Here is a 10,482-nt window from a genome sequence, read left to right on the forward strand (position 1 = left end):
TGTCAGAGCTAGAGCGGGACAAGTTTTTGGTGGAACCTCTTGAAGTGAGGTTGTTTGAGAAGCCACTTCTCTGGAGGAAGAAGTCTGGGGAAGTCTACTAACAACTGGAGAAGGTCCGGGTGAACCACTCTTTCCTGGGCCAAAAGGGAGCGATTAACGTTAGCGTTACATTGCTGTTCAGACATGAACTTGTTCAGCACCTCTCTTATTAGACCGACAAAAAAAAAAAAGGAGGGAATGCATAAGCTTCCAGACCCGACCAATCCAACAGCATTGCGTCCACCCGACCAAGCTAGAGGATCTGGGACTGGAGAAACAAAAGAGAGGAAGACGGTTGTTCTCGATGTCGCGAACAAAAGTCTATTGACGGTCGTCCCCAAAGGCGCCAAAGTCTGACAAATCTTGTGTCCAAAGTCCACTCCAGAGGTAACACTTGCTGTTGACGACTTAACTCGTCCTCCAGGACGTTCATCTTTCCCGGAACAAATCTCGGGACTAGCTGAACCTTCGCTTCGTTTGACCACAGGAGAGATCCTTGGCTACTTCGTACAGAGAGAAAGACTGAGTCCCCCCCTGTTTCCGCACGTACGAGAGCCGCCGTGGAGTTGTCGGAATGCACTGCCACTACTCGGCCCTTCTACTAAGCTCCGAAACTGTTCTGAGCCCTAAGAAAATTGCTAACAGTTTTCCTTTACATTTATGTGGAACTTCTTCTCCTTCTCCGACCAAGCTCCTGAAGTCCGTTGATTTCCCAGTAGGGCTCCCAAACCCTGTGTCCGATGCGTCGGAAAAGAAACTGTAGGTTTCGGGAGGATGGGTCGTAAATCTAACCCTTCTTCCAACCTTGCTCGAGAGAGCCACCACCTTAGGTCCTCTTTTATTTGATCTGTGACAGGAAAGGTAATCGAGTCTGGTTGTGTCTTCCTGCACCAAGAGGCTCTCAGGAAAAACTGCAGGGGTCTCATGTGCAGTCTTCCCAACGTAACACAAATTTCTCCACTGACGTCAATTTGCCCAGGAGCCTCATCCACTGATTGGCAGAACTTACCTTTTTGTCCAAGAACTCCTGAACTGTCTCCAGACAGCCTTGGAACCTCTTCGGGGACAGAAAAGCCCGAAAAACTTGAGCATTCAGAAATCATCCCCAAAATAAAGGATGCTCTGAGGATGGAACCAACTGGGACTTCTGTTTGTTGACCAGAATTCCTAACTTTCTGGCAAGATCCAGAGTTGTTCCAAGGTCCTTCATGCACCGACTCTCTGATTCCGACGGAGAAGCCAATCGTCCAGATAGGGGAGAGGATTCTTACTCCTAATATGTGTAGCCAGCTTCCTATCGGGATAGAACCCTGGTGAAAACTTGAGGAGCGGTCGCTAGTCCGAAGCAAAGCGCCCCGAAACTGAAACACCTTGCCTTCGAACATGAACCTCAGGTACTTCGAGATCGCGATGTATCGGAATGTGAAAATAAGCGTCTTGCATGTCCAGAGAGACCATCCAATCCCCTGTCTGATGGACTCCAGAACCGACCGAGTGGTCTCCATATGAAATTTTGTTTCTGGACATGCAAGTTCAGGGCGCTCATCCAAAATCGGCCTCCAGCCTCCAGCCCCTGAGACTTGGGAACTACAAAAAGGCGATTGTAAAAGCCTGGAGGAAAATCCACCCCTTCTATCTGTTCTATCGCTTCTTTGAGAACAAGCGCTTCCACTTCTGCCGGCTAGCGCCAGAAATTTGTCTGAGCCCGGAGAGTTATGCCTGGAATGGAATTGGCACAGGTGAGAGCGCAGGGAGGGTGAAACAGAGAGGAATACGATAGCCGAACTTGAGTACTTGCACTACCCAGGCTTCTGCTCCTCTGTTTTCCCATTCCTACCTCCCCAAAAACAGAGCCAGCCTGGCTCCCACTGGTGCATGAAGAACCGAGCTTTCATTTGGAAGGTTTGTTAACCTTGGCCGAGGCCTTAGACTGAGGTCGCAAATTCGATTCGGCCGAAACCGAAGCGCTTGGGTTTTCTCCCTCGAAAAGGCGCTTGGGCCAGAGGAGAAACCGAAGGAACAGTCTCCACAGGAGCTTTTAGGTCTCTTAGTAGACTGTGCCAGTAAATCCGAAGTAGATTTCTTATCTAGCGCAGACGAAATTGACAACACTACATCGTCTGGAAAAAGGTATCTTAACAAAAGGAGCAAACAAGAGAGCAGAACTTCTGTTGGGACGTAACCCTTTTAGAAGCAAAGGAGCACCAAAGTTGCCTTTTCTTAAGGGTACCAAAGGCGATGAGCGAAGCTAACTCATCACATCCATCCCTAATGGATTTGTCCGCACAGGACAGAACACCAATCCAATCCTCCGCTAACTCCTGGGAAAGAGAAGGACAGTCTTCGATCTTGGCCGCTAAAGCGCCAATAGTCCAATCCAAGGAAGCTAAAGACTTCCAAAAGTTTAAATTGATTCTTTACAACGTGGTCCAACTCGGAGCGCTGTAAAGAAAACTTTCGCTGCGGCGAAAGCAGATCTTTCTAGAGGAGTCGATACTGGAGAAGTCTAATCCCTGGGAGGAGGCGAGAAACTGCCCAGAGAAGGAGCTTCCCCAGTTAGTTACATAAAACCTATACCTCTTACGAAGCAACTTAGAGGGACGGGTAAGCAAAAAGAGCCTTCCCTAAGTCTCTTTCATAGACATCCATTTCTCCGTCTCTTTGTCAACGAATGTCTAACCGCTTTAGATAGAACAAGTTTTGGGGGGGGAGGAGAGGGTCTGAAGTTTTCCTCCTCATCAAAAAAGTCGAAGTTGGGGAGCGCGGAGCCGCTTTCTCAAAATAATCTGGATAAGATACCAGAAGAAATCTAAGGAGACGTGAATAACACGAGAGGTGATGTGAATCCTCCTCCTCTACTTCTTCTTCATTCTCCGATACCGCCGAAGAAGTAGACGGAAAACTACAACCGGATCTGAAGGTTTCGAACCACCCTTGGACTCATTCATCCAGTTGGTTACATCTCTAACTGCTTGCGCAACGGCAGCCGAGAGACGAATCAAAAACAGTTAACGTAGGCTTGGAAAGAGCCTAAATGTTCAGCAGGAGGCGGAAAACTACTTGCGCCTCGCTCAGAGCCGCCGAAATTCGAGCGAAACAGGCGCATCAGGCGATAACAGACGAAAAAAGCGCCTAAAGAAACACCCTTTTAGCTTAGAACTGCTAGCATACAGCGCTAAAACCTACAATCTCTTACTAGTAGATGGAGCCGAAAAAGGCACAGATTGAGGTCGACGACGAGCCGCTAACGGTCGAGGCGCAACCCTACTCTCAGGCTCTTCCTTATACCGCTTGACTGGAGGAGGCGAAGAATCGGCGCCTGAACGCCTCTTTAAGGGACGCGAAACGGGCGAATCTCGCCAAGAGCGCCGTGCGACCGGACGACGACGAATCGCTTGAATCATTTGAAAGGCGTCTGACCGCAACACCACCTTTCCAACGCTTAACCGAGCCCTGTTGAGGCGCAACAGGCTCAACAAGAGAGGCGCCTGTCTGTGGGCAAATCCCGATCGACTCCCTTGGACTTCCGGTATGTCTTCTCCCGGTGCGGGGGAGCTGGACAGTGACCTTTGTCTAGGAGACGTGTCAGGACAGACAGACACACCCTCAACTAACTCTTACCTGAGGCCGCTTTCTCCAAAAACGTCTTAACTGAATTACCAAGTTGCAAAACCGTATTCGCTAGTACCGAAAATTCTGATCTAACCTCGATTCCAGACTGGCAATGGTGTCGGAAGAAACTACACGGAAGCCGGAGAAGTGGGATTAGTAGGAGGAATAGGAGGTGTAGTTAAAGGAGACATAACAAATTTGAGGAGAAACAGAAGGAACAGATGCATCGCAAGCACGAAGCAGAGCTAAGTCTACTTTCCTAAGCGCTGCTTTTCTAATTCTGTCTTTAGCTAATTTTCTCCGAGTATGAACTAAAAAACTTCCATTGAGAATCAGTCCAATCACTACACTCGTTACATGTCGATCTGCGAACAAACCAAAACCTGTCCCCTACACTTAACACATTTAGTGTAGAATCATACTCTAGCTTGGATAATCTAGTTTTACATCCTGAGATGCAAAACCTAACTCCCGACGGACCTAGAATCCGACATGCAACGCCTCCCAAATAAAAAGCAAATAACACAACGCCAAAAAAAAAAAAGAGTACTTCACCAATTCCGAAGATCAAATCCACAAGAAAAAAGCGAAGCAAAGTTATCACCGCACCGACCACGATGTTCACCGGACGCCGGAGCAGGAAAAGAATTGAATTCACCTGGGCAGTTGTACCTGGTTCTCCCGCGAGTGGAGGGAGATGACGTCATCACCACCAGTGTTGGCGACGCCGACGCGCTAAATTTGAATTTAGTATCCTGCCGCTCGTGGAAATCACGGCTCTATAATTGTTCGGTAAGACACTACAATAAAAAATGAAATATACTGTAAAGCATTTTTCCTAAATACAAACTTGAAATCTTTTAAAAAGGAACAGCTTTGGCAATAGCTTGATCAGCCATTGAAACTCATTGAGAAGGATGTTAGTGGCGGCAGGTATGCAAGTGTGGGGTTGTACCTATCAACTCACCTGTCCTTAGATCCCTCTTTGACCCATTCTTACGCATATCAATACATACTAATGAGTAGATGTCAACATTGGACTATAATGACTGCTGCTTTTTAGTTAGTGCCACAAGACCCTCACAATGGACAAAAGCATTTGGTCTCAACTGGCACTTAAAAAATCATGAAGGGAGGAATTTACAACTCAAAATTCTTATCAAATCAAAATTCTTATCAAGAACTGAAAGGTTTTGAGTTTTCACTACAAACTCAGGAACAAACAAGAATGAGAGAACCCATCCTTGCATGTGCTCAACTTGGTAACAGACACAACAAAGCTAAGTTACTTGCTTCTCCGATGTAAAACTACAAGAAAAACTAAGATTCAGTGGGGGTTTCAGTGGTGCTTGAATGAGATTCTGGCGAACAAGTCACTCTGTAGGACTGTTTAACTGAGGATGACATCCACCTTTGACCAAGTACACACAGAACATGGCTAAGAAATAGCCCTTCACTGCAAAGATTATCTTGGCAAAGGAAGTTGAGGAAGTCCATGCAATCTTGAAGAATGGCTCCAACCAAAGTGATACCCTCCTATTACATCAACTGCTGATAAACAACTTCCCTTGGAACAACCCTACTGGGGAATGCCTGACATCTCCAAAATATGTATGCAAGCAAGAAAAGCCTCTCTTTTATATTTAAAGCTAAGTAGTCTCCAACCAGGAAAGACTAATGACTCCTCAGACTATTAGTGCCTTCAGCAGAAGAAACTGAAGAAGAGAGCGGACCATGAAGAAATCTCTTTCAACATCTCAATGAGAAAAATCATCAGGATACAATTTGGCTTGATGTCAAAGAGGAGCCACAAAGGGTGCCTGGAGTCCTGAGGTGACTAGTATGTAGTATGTGTCTGACCACCTAATGGGATAAACCGTGAAACAGTCCTACAGGTCCTGAAATGGATCTTCCAGAGTAGCCATGAGTTTAGGCCTGAAATCAGAAACAACCAAGATCTCTCAACCACTCTTGGAACAGCCACAGTTAAAAGTCCAGATTCAAATGGGCACAAAGATAATTAAAATACTTTGAACAAATGCCTCAACAACACTAGGCAGTGGCAGAGATGATGTTTGTTTGAACAAGGGGTGACAGCTGAAGATAGTGTTGAGTTTCTGACGAGTGCAGTCAGAACCCACCACTAACCCAATTATAATCAATTAACAGTCTTGTCTCCATGCTTTAATGACTGTATCCTGCTGGTGAAAGGAATATTCCTTTGTAAAAGACAATGATTTGTACTCTTAAGGGAACAAATGATTTTTATGATAGCTTTTTATGGGATGGAGACAAATTTGAAAATCATTTGAACAAATCTGAAAACCATTCTATCATAAATACTTAGTTAACTCACTTACTATGACCATTCCTATTTCTTGTTCTAATGGGAGGCCAGATGCGGAAACGAATACTATAACCATATCTAACTTGACCACATAGGGTATGGCTTCTCTCTTGGGTTTCCCCTCTTCAATACATGGCGAGGGAGGGTGAGGGTTTTATTGGGTCATCCAAATATTCAGGAATGAAAATATATGAAACCCGACAAAATCATAACAAAAACTAACATAAGAACCTCTATCTCACTGGTTTAAGAATGAATGGTATGGGTGAATGCTATAAAAAAAACTCACTTTATTTCTTTGCTTCATGGACAAAGAAATACGTAGTAGCAAGTACTCACAAACAATTTATGAATAGCTGGATCAAATTTGGAAAAAATGTGTCACAAAATCATCAGCACACCATGTGCAGTAGGGTTGTTGACACTACTAAGAAAGCACGTACTAGTATAAAAAAATATTAGACTCAATCATGCTAATGGTTCATGGCACAACCAGTGATACTTACAACGAAGACACTTAGTTTAGCTAATTTTTCTATGCAAAAACCTTTGGAAAATAATAATAAAAGTGAGATGCATCAGTTAGTTTTAGAATTCTTGCTTTGTTCAACGATTGCTCTTATCATCCGTGCCTACAGTTTTTCCTTACCGTACCATTTGATGCAACTCAACTTGTGACATCACTGTAAGGCTGCACACATAACATTACACGATTCATTCTAGAACATTCGTTTTTCATAGTCATTCCAAAATGTTTGTAAGCAGTTGCTCCTATTTCTTTATCTAAGAAGCTCAGAACTGATGTACTTGTGCAATGTAATTAGTGGCATACTCAGTCTGATACTTTTCAACATTGTACATTCTCAAGCTCGTGATATAAAATTTTTCTGATAGTTTTTATGTTTCTGATAAACATTTCATATTTATACCATTTCCTAAATGCTTGGTAAATGTATACAGGGGCATCATTTCAGATTTTTGTTGGGGGGGCAAAGATGGTTTGGTAAGCAAAGCGAGCCTAATCAGCTGTTTTTTTTTTTATTATTTTTTTTATTTTGAGCTATTTTGTGTTTTGAGCCACTGAGAAAGGTAATTCAGCAAAAATTATATCTCCCACTACTGTTTGTTTATCTCATCATCCACTGGTAGCTAGTAGACAGACAATAATCAAGCAACGTAATATTTCAGAGAAATTTTATATAATTATGATTGCACATTTAAAAAGAAAACATGCTGTTACTTCTTGGGGCTTGGGGGGTGAAGGGGGCAAGTTGAGTCTTGGGGGGGGGGGTGTTGACCACCCCCCACCCTAATGATGCCCCTGAACCTATAAGACTACAACCACCATATTTAATAGTGAGGGGAAGCCCCAATGAGGAGACATATACAGTATTCCAGGTCAGGTTAAGTAAGGTAAGATCTGGTAGCATAGGTTAGATTACTATATACGTATCCCCATTTTTTATTCATCTTTTATTCATCTCCCAAAAAAAAAAAAAAAAAAAAAGGGTTTACCATTAAGAAGCACTCATTATTGTTAGACGTTGGTGCAAGTATTCCTTAGCCACCCCAGCATTACCAGATTGAAATGCATTAACAAATTTGTCAGGATATAAAAAATGCAGAAATACCATCCTTCACCAGTTTTAGAAAGAATGGTTTATACTTTACATGCTGTAACGATGAGTTGTTATTTTTTTAAAACAACCATTACGATGGTTGCCTTATTTCCCTTACCCACCAGTGTTTATTGTCAGGGCGTGAGTTTACACCTGCAGACAGGTTTTGGAGGGCGACCTGAGAGGTTCTGGAAAAACCTCGGCTGAGAAGGCAACGCAGCATGGCAGTTTTGGAGCAGCTGGAAGCCATTTGTGACTTCTGCAGGAGGACTGACTTATGCAGGAGGATGAGGACTCATCCGTTTGTGTTTTCGACAATTCTTGTGAATTTGTCTGTTTGTGTATTTTACTGCTTGGGTATTATGTCTTATTCTTCTAGATCGTGCTGCCTATTTTTGTTATTGTGATTATCTATGCTGTTAGTGTGATTGCCTGTTTTTATTCAAATCTTTCATTTTTGATGTCGAGCAAGTGTATGGCTTTGATAATGATGTTAGTGATTTGCATCATTATGCTTATTGTGGTGTCCGAGCAAGTGTATGGCTCTGATTTAGTGTAACGTTCACTTATGATCTATTTCTGAAGGATTTGATTTTTTATATATTATTATTATTTTATTTTGATAACTAATCATTGTGTATTTTTGCCACCCAAAACCTGGTCTCACTAGTAAATGTAATTTAACCTGTAACTAAATTAATATTAAGGTTATTTTTGTGTTTTGTTAAGTCCTCCTCCTTGATCTATCTTGCCTTTCGTCAGTCATTCCAGCCCAATTTCTTGTTTGTATTTTGAACCTGCCGCTCTCTAATTACGAGATCATAACAGTGCACATCCAAATTATGCAACCAACTGTGCTGCGACATTACAAGCAGGCTAAGGACAAGAAACTAGATAAATCAGTGGACACAGCAACATATTGTGAAGAAAGTAAGAATAATTCTGGGAGCACTAGGAACAGCTCTGCATGGAGTATTACCTTGGAAACTGATTTTTCCTAAAGTATTTTCGTTGCTTAGCTATTAAGATTTTAACCCTGGTTCTCAAAGGGTCCCATATAAAAATGTTAGGTTAATAATAATTGACCAACAATAAACACCACCACCTCCTTCATCAGCAACACTGAAAGTATTGGAAAAATCAATTTCCAAGGTAATAAACCATGTATCCTAATTTAACCATAATTCTAAAACACCTGTGAATATCAATGAAGAAAGTAAGAACATATAATTCTAAAATGCCATCTCATCAATATCAAGTTAATCGCTAATCCCGGAATGCAGCTACCTTCCCGAAAAAGTACTTGAATTTGCTTTCATGAGCATCAGGTCAAGAGTTGTGGCCCCTACCTATATAGGCAGAACACCAAGACCTCTATGCTCCTCTCGAAGTTAGTTGTGTTTTCTCCTAAATTGCAAAATAATGAATAATTCAAGTGCTTTTTAGGAAGTGGCCTCGCTCCAAGAGAGGTGGCTGTTATATCGTCGATCTGTCATTTACCCTAATAGGCATTTCAAAGGGAGTATGACCTCACCAGACTTACCATGACCAAACCCAGTGATTCCCAATAAGGGTTCCGCAAGAAGTCTTGAAATAAATATGTATTGCAAATGATGCTGATCTGAATTTACAGAGCTCGAATTGCAGTGGGAGATTAATATTATATGATTAGGTATATAAATATATAGATATATATATATATATATATATATATATGATATATATATATATATATATATATATATATATATATATTATTTATATTACATATATATATATATATATATATAACTATATATATATATCTATATATATATATATATATATATATATAGAGAGAGAGAGAGAGAGAGAGAGAGAGAGAGAGAGCCTGTAGATACAGGTTCCCTAGGGTATGAAAAAATTGTTTCAAGGGGTTCCTTGAAGGTATAAAGGTTTGTAAGCGAACTGAACCTAACCAATAACCCTGGATGCCAGTTCCTAACCTGGCTGAGGGGGATTTACCCCTCTTGATCCACCAAAGTAGTATTGAGTCGTGCCCTCATTCTGCCATTATAATAGCCTAACCTAACACTCTCACCATACTCTTGCATACGTTTAAAGAAACAAATTTCTGTAATCCCCCTCTTTGTCACATCTAGAAACTGTCTTAACATAAAGGGCTAGTAGCTTAATGCCTACTGTATAAGGACTACGGAGATTTGAGACCTACTAACCAAATCTAGCCTACCTAGACAAGGATCTACCTACCTAAGTGACGGCCGAGCAGGATACCGTAGGACCCTAAACCAATTAAGATTGCAAAACCATTATGAAAACAACCCTGCTAACTAACGCGAGTGCCGACAGGAATAACTGCGAGACAAACGCAAACAGATTAATTTAGAAAAACAATGACGTAGGCCAGCCTGGATGGGGAAGGCTTGACCAACAACAATCGCCCACACAGATAGTACACTTATGGTCAAGAAGGGGCCTCTTCAACGCCACCTTCGGGGACATTTGTCTTACCTGTTATATTTGGCAACTAATTCTCCACCTTTTGACCTCACCTGGGAACCAACAGACGCGAACGCTGGCAAATCACAAAGGTTATTCTCGGGCAAATCGAGTGTTTTCGACAGAGGGGGGTTTCGGGTTGTTTACAATGGCAGTGGCTACAAGGGCTGTGAAGGCCATCTGGGAGGGGGATCGAGTTCCTTATCGGCGCGGCTGTTGCCCCGTGATGGATCTATACAGTTTTCGAATTTCTATTCCAATCCAGAAAAGGAGTCCATTTCCTGATTATTCTTCCTTTTATACGCTCACTCATAACTTGACATGCTCAAGTAATGGAAAAACTATTTCTTATGGTCATTTACGTAA

The 10,482-nt window shown here is 42.3% G+C and overlaps 1 pseudogene; it reads right to left on the minus strand.

The window, feature by feature from the left end:
- LOC135202779 (protein zer-1 homolog) overlaps positions 1 to 10,482 on the minus strand; it is a 116,307-nt pseudogene extending 105,825 nt beyond the window's left edge.

Source organism: Macrobrachium nipponense, chromosome 33 (assembly GCF_015104395.2).
Source record: "Macrobrachium nipponense isolate FS-2020 chromosome 33, ASM1510439v2, whole genome shotgun sequence".
Classification (NCBI taxonomy): Eukaryota; Metazoa; Arthropoda; class Malacostraca; order Decapoda; family Palaemonidae; genus Macrobrachium; species Macrobrachium nipponense.